Here is a 20,794-nt window from a genome sequence, read left to right as displayed (position 1 = left end):
GGAATCTAGAATTTCATTTGTGACTATTCTATTTTTAAATACAACCACTTCTCCATCCTATACCTATATGAATATCCATTGAACTTTTCCTCTCACTTTTTTGTTCCTTTCTTTTATTTTGTTTAATGATCTGGGATATTTCCAATAGCTATTGGATAGCTGTATTTGGATAGAAAGTATTTTTATATAGCAGGATTGGCCTCAGCAAATCTGTAAAAGGATAAGAATTTAAGTGCAGAACCTGATGGCTTTCTCTCTCAGAGACAATGACTGGCCCTGCCAATACCATCGTCCCCTCCCCACATCTCTTCTAATTCATTCCTGTCTTCATTTACTCCTTCATGTGTTCATTTAAGATTAACTGAACACCTAATTTGTGTCAAACCTAGTGTCTTTATGTCCTTTAATATATTCCCTTAAGGAATTTGGGAAATATTTATTAAACTCACTCTCCCAAAGCAAAAGATCTCAGTGTCACAATAGTGTTTCATAAAAAGTACATCCTTAAGGTCACAAAATGGTTCTATGACATAAGCTGATCAGAGTTCAGCACTGTTAGTGGTGGGAGCTGAGTTTCAGGTTCCAGCTTCCCAGAATGCCTTAAACTTAACCCACTAAAGGAGTGGATTCCCTATTTACAAGGTTAGTCCCACTTAAGAGTGAATGTGAACATAAGCAAATTGGGACTGGAAATTTGAGTTTAAGTCTCTGACCTCCATTTTGTGTTTTTCTAATTGATTTCCACACCGCAGTCACCATGTTTTCTACCCATCAACATGGATTTTGTCATAAAAATCTAATCATGATAGTCACTACTTAAAAATCTCCCTTGAGAGTGTTAAAAGGTCAAACCAGGCTTATGAAACATTTGAAGAGTTTATTTGAGCAAAAATCAGTTTGAATCTGGCAGTGCCAAATGGAAAGTTATTAGGAGGACTCCACTGACAGAACTTTCCCAGAGACTGATTCGGAGTAGTGTGGAAGATGAGCAGTGAAGTTATGTGTTTGGCTATAGCTTAAAGCCTACTTGGTAGTTTGTGATTGGTTGTCCTCAGCATTTCAGTTTTGAAACCTTGAAGCACTCTTAGATTTAACCTTGCTTATTACACAGGCTCCTGATGTGGGAAACAAAGGCAGAAGAGCATTTATTAAATTTCCTTACCACCTACAACCCATTGACAAGTCCTTTAAAATAGGCAGAGTGACCTTCCTCTATGAACTCAACTGCCTTGATGTTGACACTTCATGAAGAGCAAAAGGCGATCTTAGCAGGAACCCCAGGACCCTGTAAGTCTACCTTACCATATAAAAATTCCTTTGGAAACTTTATCTCTACCTCCCCAAGATATATGTTGGCAATCATCCTCCAAGCATATGACCCACTGATAGACATCTGAAGGGTCTCACGCCTAAGGTCTTATCAGATTGTATTAAATGACCTTTCCTAACAGTAGCTAGCCCCCTCAAGGTCCTGGAAACCTTGCTTCCAAAATTCTTTAGGGATTTGTGCTATCCTATCCGTAACCCTTTCCCAACCTGAAAGTATATAATGGGCCACTCCTCATGACCCTAGGGCAGCTCTTCCTTCCCATGGGTCCTGTCCCCATGCTTTAATAAAACTAGCTTTTTGCAAGAAAGACATCTCAAGAATTCTTTCTTGGCCAGCAGCTTTGAACCCTAACATTCTTTCCTACATCAGCCACCACAGCATTACAACCTCCTCAGCTTAATGAATTTGACAAGAGAAAACTCAAATTTTTCATACTACTTTAAGACCCTACAGGATTTGGCTACTCCTCACCTCTTGATTCTTCTTTCTCCCAGCCTCCTTGTGTCAGAGCTCAGAGCTGAGTATGGTCCTGTGGAGAACAGAGATGAGCACATGCGGTCCTGAAAAGCCCAGGAAACCAGGAGGCTCCTCTGAGAGGTCAACAGATATTAAAACTCCTCAGAACTGGGATAAAGATAAAGGGGGTTAAAGGTCCATTACCAGTTTCTCTTTTAGATCAGAAACTGAGGGGGAAAAAAAATGAACTCCTAATGAATGCAGTTTGAGGAAACTCAATAATTGTTTTCTTTTTGTCCTAAGGTAATGCTAAAATGGTTGTATAGCTATCAATAAAAAGGTAATAAATATATTTGTAAAAATTTTAAGGACTAACAAAACACATAATAACACAAATTTTCTTAAATCCTAAGATTTTTCATATTCTAAAATTTCTGAAATAAAAGAATCATTATTTAAAATTATACTATCAAAATCCATAATGTTTAATTTAATTGGCAAGGTTATTTATTTTTAGTATTACACTGAATAATGATATGTCTTATAATAAAAAGTGACTAATTTGATGAGATATGATAGCCAAGATTTTCTCCACCCCAGGTCTTTAGCCTCCACTTCAAAGATAACCATTCCTTCCCAAAATTTTCATGCATATAGTTATATAAATAATATGAGAACATATATAATGTATATTTCAATACCTCATATCACATTTATTATTATACTTACAGAAAAATTCCTTTTTAAAGGATTTTATTTATTCATGAGAGAGAGAGAGAGAAAGTACGAGTAGGGGAAGGGGCAGAGGGAGAGGAAGAAACAGGGTTCCCACTGAGCAGGAAGCCTAACGACGATGCAGGGCTCCATTCCAGGACCTAGAGATCATGACCTGGGCTGAAGGCAGATGCTTAACTTACTGAGCCACACAGTTGCCCTTATTTGCAGAAAAATTCTGAATAATGATATTGTCAGTGGACATCTTTGCCTTTACTGATTGAGCAATTCCACTTAGAGTTTTAATACATTTTTAAGTGCTGCTAGATTTTACTTAATAGCATACCAGTATGTGAGCATTCACATTTTTTTTAAAGATTCTATTCATTCATTCATTCATGAAAGACACAGAGAAAGAGGTAGAGATGTAGGCAGAAGGAGAAGCAGGATCACTGCGGGGATCCCAATGTGGTGCTAGATCCCAGGGCCCCCGAGATCACGACCTGAGCTAAACAAAAGCAGACACTCAACCAATGAGCCACCCAGGTGCTCCAGCATTCATATTTGTAATTGATCATAGTTTCCATAATTTCTTTATTGTGATGTTAGCTTTTTCTATGTTATTTTTATGTCATAATAGCAATTTGGAAGCTCTCTTTCTCTTTCTTTGAGGTCTAAAACAGTGTAATCAATCTTAAAGTTCTGTTTCTCAATAGTTTGAAAGAATTTGTATGTTTATAATCCTAAATTAATTAAACAAGGAGGCTATTAGACTGAAGTGGCTTTAATGACTTAGTATCATACATAAGTAAACCATTCCCAAGCCTATAAATGCCTGAAGGTTAAGAAATCAAAATCTCAGGACTACCAGTCACAAACACCCAACTAGGTTTTCCCAACTAAAGCAATTGCTTATGTTATAGCCAAGCAAATATTTCCTTGAGGGGAGCTTCCATTGCTTAGTTAAGATTCCAACTTACTTTATTTTGGCTCAGGTCATGTTCTCAGGGTTGTGAGATCAAGCCCCCAGTCAGGCTCTGTGGCTCAGCACAGAATCTGTTTGAGATCCTCTCACTCTGCCTCCCCCCCAGTGCTCTCTCTCTCTCTCTCAAATATATAAAATAAATCTTTAAAATTATAACGGTAATAATTTCCTTGCTTTACTTCCACTTTTACTGTCAGAGTCTTCCTCCCTAGCTCCTGTTCAATGTGACTCTTCTAACCACTTCCTGTTCGATGCTGCCTATTTGATCAGATAAACATCATAGTAAGTCTCAGTTTATCTTTTAACAATAAGTAAAATTGTGTCATCTATGTGAGGAAGAGACAGGGGAAGGTGCCTAGTCCCTTTTTGTCAGCTGCATAAATTTATTCTACAGAGGTTGGCCTATCTCTTCTGAAGTTACTTTCTTTTCATTAGAAAATTATGCATTTCATCCAAATACTCAAAAGTATTTGCATAAAATTGAGAAAAAGCATTCTCTAAAATACTTGTTATTTTCTCCATATCAATGGTTATTTCTCAATTCTTTTTTATAATTTCATATACTTCTATTTTCTTGATACTTTAAATTAATGCATTGTTTTGTTAGCTTTTTCAAAGAATCAGCTCTCAGATTTATTCACGTTTGCAAATTTGTATTATTTGTTTTCATTTGGTTCTCCTTTCGAAACATTTCTTGGGTCAGATATTGAGTTGTGTAGTTGGATTATTCCATCCTCTCTGATTTCTTAGGATTTTACCTCTGATAATTGCTTTAAATTGCTCTTAGTTTTGATGCATAGATTTTTACCATCCCTATTTTTCTAGGTATGCTGTAATTTGATTTCTGATATTATATTTGACCTAACAGTGAATTAGAAAGTTTTTTTTTTAACATTTTGGTGGTGGTTGATTTCTCTTTTGTTATGAATCAATGCCATGGAGATTTTGTTGTGAACTAATATAAAGTGCAATTTTGTAACTAATTCATGGGTACATGAAAGAAGAGCTGTTTGCTTTCCTGATTATGTATCCTGATACATTTTATTAAGTGTGTTATTTATATGCTTATATCTTCTTAAATATCTTTACTATTTTGCACAATTAGTATGTTTTGCTCTGAATGAAGTAGATAAAAGTCTCCTGCCAATATTTTATTTCCTCTTTACACTTGGGCTTGTTTTGCCTTCAGCTTTTGAGGCTGTTATTTGGTTGAAAAACATGTAACACACCTTCATTGTGGTCGTTGCTACTTTCATTTTTGAAGCACCATCTTTGTCACTTGAATTTAATAATTAAATATTATAATCCTTGCTCTTTGCTACTTTCTCCTGTGTCTTTCCCCAGTATTTACTTTTGACCTACCTGAGTCATTTCAAATCCATTCCATTTAAAGAGTTTAGTAAGGTTCTGACTTTATAAATCTAATTTGAGAATATTTTTTCTTTTGTTAACAAGTGTTTATTTTATATGTATTTATTGCTAAGATGAATGTATTTTCTTGGTTCCACCATTATTATTTACCATTATTATTTTATGCTTTAATTTCTGTTTTTAATGGTTCCTTTGTATTTTTAAATTTCTCAATGATTTGTGCATTTCTTTGTTCTGTAGTCTGAATGCTTTCTTTCCCAGAGTTTGGAGCATTCAGGATCTTCAGTTTTCTGCTTCTTTTATTTATTTGCAGATGGTTTCAGAGAATAGAGCAACACAAGAGATGTTTTGTTCTGCCATATATAGTTAAAGTGCCCACTGATTGAAAGCTTTGATATTTGCTCACATCTCTCTCTCTTTTTTCTTTTTCCCCTCAGCTTTATTGGGATATAACTGACAAATAAAAACTTCATATATTTATGGTGTACAACTTGATGTTTTCAAATACACGTACATTGTGAAATAACCACAATCAAGCTATTTAACATGTCCATCATCTTACATAGTTACCACCTCTGTTGTCCTTTTCTTTTGTGTGTTTTGGTGGGAACTTCTTAGCAAATTTCAAACATACAATACAGTATTGCAATATAATACAATATGGTCACATTACTCTATAGTAGATCTCCAGAACTTATTCATCTTGCATAATTGAAACTTTGTACCCTTTAATCAACATTTTCATATCCTCTCTTATAAACTACTATAGGGTCTTTATACTGAATGCTATGAAGGCTGGGCTTTCTTCGGCACCAATAGAACGTCACCAAAAGCCCTATTACCTAAGACCACTGAATTACTCAGCCCACCCTTCACACAGAGCATCTCTGCTTTCACTGGGTTTGTATATGCATCCATGAAAGCTTCTAATTAACAAAAAGGGTATAGTTAAAATAATCCTGAACATCAATGATACAGGTAACCTAAACCTGCCACTTACTGTTCTAATGTGGACATATAAAATATCACTTGAAAAAACTAAGTGCAGGGGTGCCTGGCTGGCTCAGTTGGTTGAGCATCCAACTCTTGGCTTCCACTCAGGTCATGATCTCAGCAAGGCATCTGCTTGGGATTCTGTCTCTCCTTGTCCCTTTCCCTCCCACTCTCTCCCTCTTTCTCTCTCTCAAATAAATAAATAAATATTTTAAAATTAATTACAAGGTAAAGGTAAATGTTTCCTCGGTGGTTTAACATGAGCAATCGCCTTCTGATCTCTAGCCTTGTTTCCAGGAAATGTTAAGATCTGTTCCTCCTCATTTCTAAAGTTCAACAGTTCCAGTTTCCTCTGAGTGAGTCGAATGATACTTGCCACAAATGGTCCTCTCCAAGTCAGTTACTTAGGAAGAGGAAGAGAAAGCCATCCACTACTCTACATTGAGTCTATCTTTTGCCCATGAGTTTTCTGTCCTTCATGCAAATCTGAAGATTCTGACGGATTATTCTTTTCTCAAAATAAACAGCCATATTTTCTCTTCGATAAATACAAATATTAACCTCAGTATTTATCAATTCCTTCATTCAAGTTTACTGAATACCTACCATGTGCCAGACATAGAAGAATGAAAACAAGCAGAAGAGCAAAAGAAAGGTGGCCCCTGACATCAAGTAGATTATTTGCTAGACTTATAGTGAGAGAAGCAAGTGTTGATTTTGAGAACAAGAAAAATGTCCATTAGATTTAGAGACAAGTAGTTCATTGCTAGGAGTTTGTGAGTTTTTAATATCTCTAGGACCTAGCCCCATATCCAGCACTTGATAAGCTAAATAAATATATATTGAAGGAAGAGACGAGGGAGGAAAGTTTTCAATTAAGACTCACAAATTCTTTCCTTAAAGATGATGCACGATTTCATGACAATTTAAGGAATTCATGTAAAAAGTATTACGACAACAAAATTATGAAAAACACATTTAATGGAAGGTCCAAGTAGAGACATGTTGGGATCCATGATGAAACTAGAAAGGAATCAGTTGGTAGAGGTCCTTGAATACCAGTCCCAGGTTACGTGGTAGAAGTTGAGATTTGTTGAGCACGTACATGAAATGATTGGAGCCATCGTATAGGAAAATCATTGTGCCAGTAGCATTTCCTAATCGGACATTAAAGTTCCCCAAACTACTTGGGACTTCATAGCTATAGTCTGAGCTCTGTTTGGCATCTCTAAAATGGAATCACTGCTGCAGCTTACTCTACCTACCCCATAAGATCCATATGAAAAATAACTGATGAGAAAAAAAAGCATCATCCATATAGTTTTAAATCTCTGTAAATGGCAGAATTGATAATGAAAAATATTGACATTAAAAGAGGGACAAAAAAGGGACAATACAAACACATATGAAGAAGCTAATAAAGTCAACTTAATAAATTTAAGCATATTATATGGAAGCAAATTTGGAGCTGAGTTCTACATATTTTCCAGTGCCATTCTTTGAAAATTGACTAACATTCCACTTCCACTTTGACTTTCTCTGTAATACCCTCCCCTCCCCTTCACTCTCCACCTTCCTAAGTAGATGAAGTCGCCTGGGTTCCTATCTCATTTGCCCAAACTATTCCTTTATATTTTACCTAATTATACATCTATCTCCCCTCTGGTGTCTGTGAAATCCTCAAGAAGAGCAACCTTCTTGTTTTATTTTTGCCTAATTAGTGTCTCATGTAGTTTGTAGTAGGTGGTAAAGATGGAAAATTTATAGACTGTCCTTCATGTAAAAATTTCATACCCCAATCCAGTTTCCTTAGAGCATAAGCCTCACTACTAGCAGCCTCTTCTCTGATTAAGCTTTCTTTGCCTAATGGTTTGTTACGGGACTTTTGCCCAGCAAATTTACAGTCCCTACCTCTTCATACCATGGCATGATGTGGTCAACTTTGTTAGTATCCTAGGACTGCTATAACAAATGATCACAACTTGGTGGCTTAAAAGTCAACAGGAATTTGTTCACTTACAATTCTGGAGACTAAAAATTCACAAGGTGTTGGCAGAGCTGCACTCCCTCTGAGGCTCTAGGGGGGATTCTGTTCCATGTGTCTTCCAGTGTCTGGTGGCTGCTGGCAGGGCTTCCAGTTCACTCCCATCTCTGCTTCTGTGGTCACACTGCCTCCTCCTCTTCTATCCTTCCTTTCCTCTGTGTGTCTCATGAGGACACTGTCACTGGATTTAGGGTGATCTCATCTCGAGATCTCTACATTAATTATATTTGCAAAGACTTCTTTACAAAATAAAGTGACATTCACAAGTTCCAGATTTTGACAAGGACTTATATTTTGGGGAGGCACTACTAAACTCACTACCATGTCAATCTCAAGTGTGTGAATTGTTTTTCACCTCTTATTACAACAGTAAGTAGGAATTGCCGAGTCTAAATTCATCTCACCTATTTTAGTTAAGGCTAATCCTCAGACCTCTGCATGTGGGAAAAATCGATTCTCATTTGTCTGTCATGAAATCAAAAAGCATTCTGAGAAAAGTTATAAACATATATATATATTCATGAGAAAAGCTTCCTTTGCTTGAGTTTCCCTCTTTTTGAAAGTTAGAATTTACTGCGAAAAAAATAATGGCTATGTTTCAAATGTTTCTGGTACTGCATATATACATTCAGATACATTCCAGATCCCTCTTTTGTCTATGCTTCTCTTTGTAGACTTTCTTGGTTTTAATTACATGCTCCCCATGTGAACCTACCAGTTAGGTTTAGGACTGGGGTTAGGGCTAGGATTAGGATTAGGTCTATGATTAGGGGCTGAGGGTATGTTGAGAACCTAAATTAGGATTATTGTTAGATTTGGGAAACTAGGGTTAGGATTAGGGCTAGTGTTAGTTTAAGGTGAGGCTAGGGGAGGTTAGAGTTAGGTTTAGGATTAAACCTAGGGTTTGGGTTCAGTCTGAGGCTGGACCTACTATTGGATGAGGATTAAAGTAGAGTTTAGGTTAGTTCAGGATTAATATTAAGGTGATCCCTGGGTAAGGGTTGGATTAGGGCATGATCCTGATCAAATCACATTTTTTTTTTCTGTGAAATAATGATAAAACTTATCCGATTGTGTTTCCATGTGGAAAAGCATACAACTGCATGGGAAGGCTCTTAGCAAACTCTAAAATACAGTGGAAAATGACAGGATTTCTTTTAGTATTACTGCATATGAAGGTCAAAACTTGGCTTTTCTGGAATTAAACTACATTTGAAACTGGTTCTATGACATTCTTTTTTATGAATATTCAATTTATAGTCAATCTTAATTTATTCCAAAATAACCATTAATCAAACTCCATATACTGGATATGGCATTACGCTAGTTGTTTTAGGACACATAAATGAGGAAATTAATTTTTATAGCATGGTCACTTTCTTCAAAGAATCTTCCTTATCTAATTGGTCGACATACTCATCTGAAAAAAATATGTGGGTGTGAATAATGTGTTTGAGTTTATCGTTGGTGAAAAGTTTAGCCCAGAAACACAATAAATGAGCATTACTGTAGTCATAGCAGCCTTCATAGAACACTGGTTTTATGTAGGTTAAAACTTGGCAAGGATTCAGAAAAGCAATAGGAGATGACACTGTGTTGCCAGAAAAGTAGAGTATAGGATGTTAGGCAAAAATTATCATTTTAGTCCAGAGTTTGTTGAACAAACATAGACTACAACAATAGTGTGTGTGGTGTGTGTTAGAGAGTAGTAGAAACAAAATTTGCATTATTGTGGTGGAAGCAAACAATAAGGGGCCTTGGAAACGAGGCCAAGAATATTGAACTGGGTGCTGCACAAAATATGAAGTGACAGATGACTTTTTATTAGAAGATTAACATGTGCAAAGTCAGGGTGATTAAATACCATTACTATGATCTGAGAACTAAGTAAAAGATTTGAAGTTTGAGAAACTGCGGAAGGAGTACCCAGTGGAATATTGTGGTCAAGGGTGGGGGTTATTTTTTCTGAACTGGTTGGTGGTGATCTAAATAGAAAAAAGAATGGCTACCCGGAACATTTGGAAGAGAAAAAGCATAAAACCTACTCACTGCCTGAATGGGAAAGATGATGGAGGAAAAGACTCAAAGATTGCCTTTTAGTTTAGAGTGGGTATGAGGAGGAGGAGCATGGTAAGACAGATGGAAGAGATACCTTGGATTTATCAGATATACTCACCTAGATTAATTTTTAACTTCCAAAACACAATAAATTAGCTCTAGAACTCAAACCACAAAATAAAAAAACAAAACAAAACAAGTCCAAATTTTTTTGATATTTCAGAAAACGCTCCCAAACCATGGGTACACACCTATCTTTTTGCTGATAGCCTTCATTGAAATTACACAATTGCTTTGAGTAATAACTGTTTTCCAAATACTGTGTATATTTCTTATTTACCCTGCATATGTGATATGGAATAACATTATGTTTACATGTATATATTCACATGTATCTATAATTGTCATGCAGTCTTATACCTACTTCTTAGTATTAATTCCTGATTGGGTTGTGTGTGTGTGTGTGTGTGTGTGTGTGTGTGTAAACAGTACACTTTCAGAAGAGAAGACTACACTCCTATTTTCTTTGTGTATTAAAATGAATAGCAATTATGGGAAATGGACTTTTCTTTATCCTGAGTCCAAATTAAAAGGGCTTTTCTCATCAAGCTACAATTTAAGAGTCTTTTTCTATCCTGGATTTTGAGGTGTGGTATTGCCAACATGAGTTTAAACCACCTCCTCTCATTCTTAAGATTCTCAATTCAAGGAAAAAGCTTAAGGCTGGAACAATATTGTGCAGTCAACACCCTCTCAAACCTTAGTGAAGATGAAAGGGTCCACAGCTCCTTTCCATTCTTTGTGACAGTTAAGCCTTGTTTTGCTTTTCTTTAATTCGGATTTATCCTAGGGCCTGTTCTTTTTCAATGTGATCCACTTGGCCGCACCCATTTGGAAGAGTCTATTACTATGGTCAGGGTTGGGTTGGCTTGCAGCAAGCTCGTTGCTACGTTCTTTTTTTAGAGACTGCCAAATGTGGGACAATGGGTGTGTCTTGTTGACATCCTGTGGTTCATCAGATAGGATCACTCTTCAGCACAACCTCTGTAGAAGCCTGCAGCTGTGTTGGGAGGCACAAGTCTAAGGGGAAGCCCAAACTCTGATTCACATTTAACCAAAATGCTTGTGGGGAATGGGAACACAGGCATGCCTTGCTTTATGAAATACATGGGCCCTTCCCATACCTAGATTAGTGATTTGTGGTTGCAAATATTTGCCCATTTCTCCAACCCATAATTTATCCCAAAGAGATGACTATATCACTTAAACATTTAGATATAAGAACCAAACACAAAATGGATTTCCTGGATCAGCTCTGATTTTCAAAGAATATGCCCCATTTTTTTTTTTTATTTGTCCCATGTAGACCACAGAGTCACTTTCAAGGATAAGTTAGTAAGTAATACAGGGAACATTAGCGTTCAGTTAAAATGCATATCCCATGGCAGGAAAGGCCCAGAGGACATAATTTCGGGCTATAGGAGGCAAGCATCACCAGAAATTTCTTCCTCAAATGTATCATCTAACATATGTATCCTCTGTTACAAATTTAAGTAGATTAACAACTTCAACTTATTAAGTACAAATGCTACTTCAGATGGTTAGAATCCATCCATATTTCAGTATAAAATACTTCAATGAGATTTTCCAGACCTTTCTCCCTGAGCACCTGGAACTCCTGAGAGATGGGGTTGGGGGGATGATGGAGTGTTTTGCTTTATTTCCCAAATCTATTGCAGAAAGTGTTATCATTAACTTGAATGAATAAAAATATAATCAAAGCTTATGTATGTTCAGGTTCCACTGAATATGTTTAACATGAAATATGAACTCTTAGAGAGTTAAATCAAAGGGAAAAGTTTAAAAGTTGGCGAATCTTGTTTCAAGGTATAGGGATGTGTTTTACTATTTTTGCAGCTTTTCTGTAGGTGTATAATTTTTCCAAAATAAATATTTGGAAAAAGATTTTAAATAATGAACTCTCACATCTGAAGAATTAGTCTGAAATCATTGATCTAGCCAACCAATGATTGAGACCATTAATGTTCAAATTGTTCCTAGAGCAATAAAGATGGGAGTAGTATTGATAGAGAAGAAGAAGGTAGTATTAGAGAATCAGAAGGTAAAATAAGAAAGATATCTAAGGGCCAGAAATAAGGAGATGGGAGATAGGAAAGGAGACTGAAAATAAAAATGAGGTGAGATGTCAATTTTGCCAAATTCTGCCAGCATTTCTAAAAAAGAAATGGCAACTTAACCCATAAAATATTGTCAGAATAGAGGTACCTAGGTGGCTCAATCTGTTAAGTGTCTAACTTCAGCTGATATCATGATCCCAGGGTTGTGAGATCAAGCCCCATGTCAGGCTCCCCACTTAGTGGGGAGTCTGCATGAGAGTCTCTCTCTCCCTCTGCCTCTGTCTCTGCTTCTCTCTCTTTCTGTCTCAAATAAATAAATAAATAAAATCTTAAAAATATATATATTGTCAGAATAAAGGAAGGTTCTCAAATCTGAATAAATGTGTTATTTTGAAAGGCCACTTAATCTTTCTGTTTGTCTTTCTGATTTCCCCATAGTCCAGTAGAAACTTTCTCATAGACACAGGTCCAAAGTCAGCCTTTTGGAAGCCAGTGAACTTGTGGACAGATGACGAGGAGTCATCTCCAGGTGAGGTATCTGATCATTTTTCCCCCAACAGATTCCAATACATTTAATAAACTACCTCTTTGAGCCTGCCCTGCTTTCTTAAAGAATTCTGTTTGTAGCTCATGACTGTTGCCTTTCAAAAAAAACCTTGCTCAACCTCTTTAAATTCTGTCCTGACCTCTACAACCATGGGCTCTATGTCTTACTTTAGCTGCTCCTGTCTAAAAGAAAGGAAGGAAAGACATAGCTTTCTGAGTTTTTCCTTTGTATTTGCTTTTGTGGTATTGTCCTTTTTATTTAATAAAACTAACTGCAGGAAATACTTGACTTCTCTAAAGAGAAGGAAAATTATGGAAGAAGGAACATCCTTAAAGTACTCTGTCCTATTTTTCTCATTTGAAAAGATAAGAAGATAGAAAACAGAAGATGAAAATATCTCTCATTATTGTGTCTTTTTCCTTGATATTTACTTAGGTATTTTGAGACTATGTTTTCTGAGTACTATGATGTAAAAACATTCTTGACATATAAATTATTCATCTGTGCTATTCAAAACTTGGAAATTTAAAAGGATAAAAAATAGATTAATTTGGGGAAGAATTCAGCATTCACTTAGGGAAAGAATTTAAAGAGGAAATCAAGTCTCTTTGGAAACTGAATGAAGTCATGGACTGAAAGTGTCTTTCAGTAAATGTAAGGTATTAATAATGCAAGAAAATGAGAGAATAGCTCTAAAAATACATATCACTCTCCCCTTCCACACATCATCTCAATAATGCTAAGTAAAATCTTTCTATTCCTCTGAGCATGTCCAGGATTCCTCACTCAGGACATTTCTTATCACATACATCCAGTCCTCAAGGTCATGCCCTGGAGTCATTATTCTTCTCTGCTGTTCAAGTAATTTGCAGAACTGGGTGTAGTCTGGTGTATGCTGGTTCTTCATTATTCTCTATCCCAGAAGGTCAAAGCATAATATGGAACTTCTTGAACTTAAAAGGGACACTTAGCCTAGATAACCAGCTGTGCTCAAGTTAAAACATCCAAAAATAGCATTCATTCTCCCAACAACATGGACTGATACTAAATCCAAGGGAAGAGGAATACCTCCTAGCTGTATTTTCAAATTGTACCAGGTCACTCCAATCTCACAGGTTTCAAGAAGATTCTTTCAGAACTAAATAAAAAAAAATTTGCTCAACAACATCAGCTTCTATAAAGAGATAAGTTCTTACACCCAATTGTAAATCTTCAGAGGATTTCCTACTATTTAACTAAATAGACTGGAAAGTTGGAGAACTGAGTTTTGTTCCTTGGAAAATCATCATCAATCTGTATTACCAGATTACTACGTGTTACCACTGATTAGCAAAAATTTCCTCAATTCCTGTGAAGGTTAAATAAAACATGAGCACACAGGACAATCTGAGAGAAATGAGAAAGCATCATTAGTATTTTGACCAATATGAGGAAATTCATTCATATTTTACAAGGGCCTGCAATGCACATGACTAATTCTAGTTCTTCAATACCTACAGCATAAGGACTCTTGCTTCAGATACACAATACGAGTGAAAGTCCTTCTGAAGTGGGATCTACTTCTGTGAATTTTCTTATGCAAAAAATAATATGTTAAAAGTCTGATAGTGTTACCAGCACTTCCCAGTAGAATATATGATTTTTGGCTTTTTTAGCATAATTACAGGAGTTGTCTGGCATTTTTATCACCTGATAGATCAAAATTGATGGATCTTGACATTGGTTTTAAAAGAATCTTAATATTTTCCCTCTTTGAACAGAACTTATTGCTATGAATACAGAGAACGACAATCTCTTCCACATAATATGCTTGTATGTGTGAGCAGTTGCAGATTAACAAAATCCATGAATAACAGACCATATTATGCAGTCTCAATAAATGATTGGGCCCACTATTTCCATCTTGAGCACAACTCACAAGAATATGAGCCAGTCTAAGGTGAGGTACCACATCTCATTTATCTTGTACACTTAGCTAGCAGTATGCTCAATACTGGACAGAATCCCCATAACTGCTAAACTGCTAAATTCTATGAAAATGAGTCTATTATATGGTCCATCATAGCAAAGAGCCTAGAACACAATGGGATTAATTAAATATGTGTGATATAGACAGATCATTGGGTAAGTGATTGAATTAATGAATGGTTTGACCTAGCTAATTAGTAAACAAAAGCATAGATATTCCTGGCAGAAATAATGTCATGCAAACTGTGGTTGGTGGGTTGAATATCAAGTATTGTAGGTAAGTTGACTGTTGGCCTATTTAATAGGAAACTATTAAATATTCATTAGGGAAAAGTGGGTTGGTGGAACCCACTTTTGGTGGGGTTTTGCAGTGTTTTTTTTTTTTTTTTTTTTTATATGATGTACTGGAACAAGGAGAGAATCAAGGGAGAAAGAGGCAAATATATCCAAAAGCTTTAGATAAATGACGTAAGTGGAGAATATATCACCTTCCACGTGTTTCTCATTTTTCTACCTCTCACTCTCCTTTAGATCCTCTGTAAGACTATTTAAATATCTTCTTAGCTTTGGTTCTTTCCCCTTTGGTCTATTCCAAAATATACCACTAGATTTATCTCCCTAAAATCCAATTACTCTTCTCTTACTTATCTAATCAGAAATCCTCAACTATTCTTCATGTCCTACTACAGCATGTTAAAACTTAGAGTCTGGTATTAAGGCTGTGAATATGGTGCAGTGAAAAAGGAGCTAGAGTGGTGTGAGGGGAAAAAACTCAAGTCCATCAGGATCAACCACTTGTAAACTAGTTTTCTCAACCAAATGTCAAACTAGACAATTCCTAAGGACCTTTTTAAATTAGCATTTTATTTTTTGTTTGATATGATTTTTGTGGATACTCTTCATGCACCCTGAACCAACACTCCTCAAACTTCAGTTTATATATGACTCACCTTGTTAAAATGTAGGTTCTGATTCAGTGGGACTGGAGTTGCTCTGATGCCGCTGGTCCGTGGACCACACTTTGAGTAACAATGTCCCACATCACAGACATGTTATAGAACTTCAGGTTGGCAAAACAACACCTATCCTTTCCTTCCAAATTTTGCTGAATCTATTGCTCAACTTGGAATGTCCTCTCACCACATTCACCTGTAAGAAATTTTCTCATCTTTCAAATCTTTTTCATTCCAGCTAAAACATTGTCATCTTAATAAAGCACTTTTTAATCTACTTCTTTACCCACAAAGGAAAGACGTTCTGTCTTCTCAGATTTCCCAGTTCTTTTTGTATCTCTTATAGCATCGTGAAAATTCTGTGCTATCATCACTTGTGCATGTATGTTGTCTCTTCTCTCTAGGTTGTCAGCTTCTTCGCAATACCGATGATAGATGCCAATTTTGACTAAGGAATAGGAGGAAGAGCATTCTGAAGGGGGTGGCATAGTCACTCTAGTGTCAGGGAAATTCAAATCTTGTACATCTGACCCCAACACGCATTTCTGTTACACCTGGCAGGTACCGTAATATCCACCAGAACACAACACCTGACACATTACTGGATTTACATCATTGTTTATGTCTGGCAATGGAGACAGAGTAGAAGTGACGGTCCTGTTTTTTGCATGCTTAACTTTCAGTTGTTGGAAAATAGCCTCATAAAGAAGTTATCCCTGCATCTGGACCTTGAGAGTTTGGGAGACTGATCTGGAGCAGGCAGTGGTTCATTTGGAGAATAAACTGCCTTATTCTACGTATAGAGCTTCAAAATTAATGTAGTCACCCTCGTTGGCTCAGGATATTTTTTAAAAAGGTTTATATTTCTTGAGACACAAGTACAGTAATGCAACACATACAAGTGCCCTTTTATATCACTGGGTTCTAGCCTCTTTAGATTTGGATATTACATAAAGACAAGAGGCCATTTGATGTATTTTTTAGCATGATGCCAGCTACATTTAAAACTCTAAAACATTAGTCAGGGCAATATGATGTTTTACAAATCATGAAAAAAAATGCATTTTTAACTTGTCTTTACTCCATGATCTATTTCTTTTGTAATACATTTTATTGCTTGGGATTTATAGGGTCATTTCTCTCAGTGGTTTATGCAACAACACACATTAATGTATCTGCCTTCATTCATCAAAGGGCAAAAACTCAGGTCAGACATCAGTCATTTGTTAAACTCATCTGGATAAATGAAGGTCTAGAGCTTGCATTCAGAATACACAAAGAGCAATGTAAGGTACATCTACAAATAATGTCAACTCACTCCTGAACTAGTAATGCCCAGATTTATATCTGCCATGTTCTTAAATCAAAACAGTATTGACTATTGTGATAACAAAGATTTGTTCCCACTTACAACTGCTGCTCCAACTACAGTCCTGTTAATTTTCACAGAATAATCAAGCAATAAACTTCCTCATAAATCTTACTCCTTAATTCCAATTTGAGTATGAACTGGGGCTTCTTTGGGTAACTTTGAATGGAGTAAATACACTCTTGAGTAGAAATGAATCTTGCTGTCTCTCTTGGTTCCACTCCAAACACATGGCCTTATAAAAGGAAAACTGTCAAAGGCCTGCAAAAGGACTCTGCAATGAAATAAAATCACTGTACTGGAAAGCTCTTTGCACTTTTCCCCAAAGCACATGGTTTAGAATATTTAATGTTCACAATCACCTTGTAAGGTCAGCAGAGTTGGTGACACTATGTCCAATCGACGTGTACAAACCGGGTTTCTGTAATCTGCCCAAGTTTCAAAAGATTCAAAACAACAAAACAAAGGTAATGCAGGTTTTCCTGATAATAGTCAGATATCCTCTCCATTGTGTGATTTTTTTTTTTTAAGACAGTCATAGGTCAAAAAGGAGTTGATGTCATGGTAATTTAACAATCCAGAATGAGCTCAAAAATTCCTGAAAGTATTGGTGAAAGATCTAAATGTGAGACAGGAATCCATCAAAATCCTACAGGAGAACACAGGCAGTGATCTCTGTGACCTCAGCCGCAGCAACTTCTTATTAGACACATCTCTAAAAGGAAACAAAGGCAAATATAAACTATTAGAACTTCATCAAGATAAAAAGCTTTTGCATAGCAAAAGAAACAGTTAACAAAACCAAAAGACAACAGACAGAATGGGAGAAAGTATTTTCAAATGTTTTATCAGATAAAGGGCTAGTATTCAAAATCTATAAAGAATTTATCAAACTCAACACCCAAAGAACAAATAATCTAATCAAGAAATGGGCAGAAGACATGAACAGGCATTTCTCCATAGAAGACATGCAAATGGCCAATAGAAACATGAAAAAGTACTCAACATCACTCAGTATCAGGGAAATACAAATCAAACCACAATGAGATACCATCTCACACTAGTCAAAATGGCTAATATTAATAGGAAACTTCAGATGTTGGTGAGGATGCAGAGAAAGGGGAATCCTTTTACACTGTTGGTGAGAATGCAAGCTGGCACAGCCACTCTGGATATATGGAGATTCCTCAAAAAGTTGAAAATAGAGCTACCCTACAACCCAGCAATTGAAATACTGAGTATTTACCCCAAAGATACAAATGCAGTGATCTAGTGGGCACTTGCTCCCCAATGTATATAATAGCAGTGTCCAAAATAGCCAAACTATGGAAAGAGCCCAGATGTCCATTAACAGATAAATGGATGGATATATATATATATATATATATATATATATATATATAATCCATATATAATGGAATACTTCACTGATGAGATAATTGTGGAAATGAGATAGTGAGTAAGCATTTACTGCATCCTAGGTGAAAACAAAGAGAAGGAATAATCAGCATCACCAAGTCCTCCAAAGAGTACCTAAGAACTCAATTCATCTCAGCTTAATTCAGTGTCTCAGAAGCTTCTAATAAGGTACTTGAGATGATAAAATACACAAAATTGATAGCTAATGAAAATATATTCAGATTGTACTACTCTTCAAGCAAATTATTTAAATGTTTCCTCAAGTGATGACTGGATTAGTACCTTAAAAATCAAAAAGCAGTATGTAAGAGGGGATACATCTGAGCACACAGAAACACTTGTATATCTGCTTCTTGGAAAGATATTTAAACTCTCTAGGCATTAAATTTCTAATCTGTAAAGTAGGACTGGTATGAGAATAAACAAATCAATGAACATATGACTTCTGTGTTTTGCCCTACAGATAGTCGATGTTCGATGCACGTTAGTCACACAGTCTTACTTGCATCTCTGACCTTCTTCTATGTACCTCTGGTACTGAAATGAACCACTGCTATCTATCCTCTGACACAATACTAAGAGAGGAGAACCAGATTTCAGTGAGGACTTTCCCTCCTGCTTTGTCAGAGAACTATCAGCGAGGCAGAATTTAAGATCAAACAACAACTCCATTGTATGGCTTTTCTCCAGAAGAAATCAGAAGCAAGGTCCCAGGGTAATTGGCAAAGTAAGTGAAACCTTGAATGTGCCCAAGGGAGGGAAGGCATCTGTCATAACTGTTCATTATAAATAGTGGTGTCCTACAAGAATCCTTTTTAAATTTTACCTCCAGAATCAAGAAGAAAGAAAAGAGAGACAGAGAGAGAGAAGGGAAGGGAAGGGAAGGGAAGGGAAGGGAAGGGAAGGGAAGGGAAGGGAAGGGAAGGGGAAAAGGAGAGAAAAGAAATAAAGTAAGTTTGGAAAATTGAATAGAATTTCATGGACTCTTCCAGGACAGGAGCAATAACTTTTCCAAGAGAAGTTCAGACAGAGCCAGAAATAAAAAAATAAAACTAAGTACAAACAATGGTTTTGAAAGACAAATGTATTATAAATACATGTTGCATTTGTCATTTCTTTTCCACTGATTCTCATGAAGTAAGGGACAACAAAGGAAGACAAACAACACTCTAGGACCAATTATTTTCTCCTATGATGTAGTCAAGGCTTTTGGCCAAAAGTAGACCCTGGGTTCCACTGGAGAAGTTAGCCAGAATGGTGACAGGTGAGGTCCATTTCACTTTAAGGTGAAAGATGGGAAAAAGTTTGAGCTCCTTGCTCATGATATGGAATTTCAATCTGGAATGACTGGTTTGAAGATTTTGCTGTAGGTCCTTTGGATGATGTGTGCACACAGTTTGCTCTCCCTTTAGAGACTTGACTCTGGCATGTTTCTGAAAATGCCTTATGCCATCACAGAGTGGAAAGAGAATGGAAATTAGATCTAGGTCCACGAAGAATTCCTCTTAAATACCAGAATATTTTGATTATTTGAGATGTGCTTCCTGGGCAAAGAGTGCTGTTATTAAAGAGATTTGACAATTGAAATTGAAATAATTCTTCAATGCAGTATAAATCAGGATCATTCAGTAGTAATAATGAAGATAATGACGATAATGACAGGGATCATAGTAAAATAGCATTTACTATTTGAGCCAAGTATCATTTTCAGGACTTTGTATGCAATATCTCATTTAGCCATCATAAAAACCCACTGACATGGTATTAGTAATTTCATTGGATAGGTGAGGAAATTGAGCAAGGAATCATGATGCAGTACATGGTATAGGTGTTTGCTAACTAAGACAGAAGTACTAACAGAAGGATAGACACCCAAAATTGTCCATCATGTAATTCTTCACAGCTTAAACCTCAGGGGTATTTTGGTGTGGAAGGAGTATTACAAATACATCAACAACTGAAATTGTGGCTATAAATGACCCTAAACATTCGGCTCAAAGCCATAGAACCCATGACCATGGTGGCCTCTTTCCTGGTTGCCAAATAAGGACTATAATAATAGTAACAAACGTGAAAGCAAGATTTACTGTTCAAAAAAAAAAATTTACTGTTCCTAGATTGTCTGCAATTTTTCCTTTTCCCTCTTCCTTTCTCTTAGAATCCATTTATTTTCATTTCCTCATTTATGACCATAACTGTTGGGATCCCTGGGTGGCGCAGCGGTTTGGCGCCTGTCTTTGGCCCAGGGCGCGGTCCTGGATATCGGGGATCGAATCCCACGTCGGGATCCCGGAGCATGGAGCCTGCTTCTCCCTCTGCCTGTGTCTCTGCCTCTCTCTCTCTCTCTCACTGTGTGCCTATCATAAATAAATAAATAAATAAAAAGTTTAAAAATAAATAAATAAATAAAAAAATAAAAAAAAAATATGACCATAACTGTTCTCCCTTA

At 36.4% G+C, this 20,794-nt stretch overlaps 1 long non-coding RNA gene across 6 annotated transcripts; it reads left to right on the top strand.

Annotated features, from left to right (window-relative positions):
• The first annotated feature begins 538 nt into the window (after positions 1-538).
• Positions 539-20,646, top strand: LOC144298802 (uncharacterized). 6 transcript variants are annotated; one of them, XR_013365687.1, is made up of 7 exons: positions 539-642; positions 1,112-1,287; positions 1,825-1,927; positions 3,683-3,767; positions 12,528-12,618; positions 18,809-19,072; positions 20,504-20,646. It is a non-coding gene; the product is annotated as an uncharacterized LOC144298802 (long non-coding RNA). The 6 variants fall into 6 exon arrangements; XR_013365690.1 differs by lacking the exon at positions 3,683-3,767 and having other exon boundaries at positions 20,504-20,643; XR_013365688.1 differs by lacking the exons at positions 18,809-19,072; positions 20,504-20,646 and adding an exon at positions 14,397-14,566 and having other exon boundaries at positions 3,698-3,767.
• Positions 20,647-20,794: the final 148 nt, after the last annotated feature.

Source organism: Canis aureus, chromosome 26, assembly GCF_053574225.1.
Source record: "Canis aureus isolate CA01 chromosome 26, VMU_Caureus_v.1.0, whole genome shotgun sequence".
Taxonomy (NCBI): Eukaryota; Metazoa; Chordata; class Mammalia; order Carnivora; family Canidae; genus Canis; species Canis aureus.
This window is presented reverse-complemented; position numbering and strand designations above follow the sequence as displayed.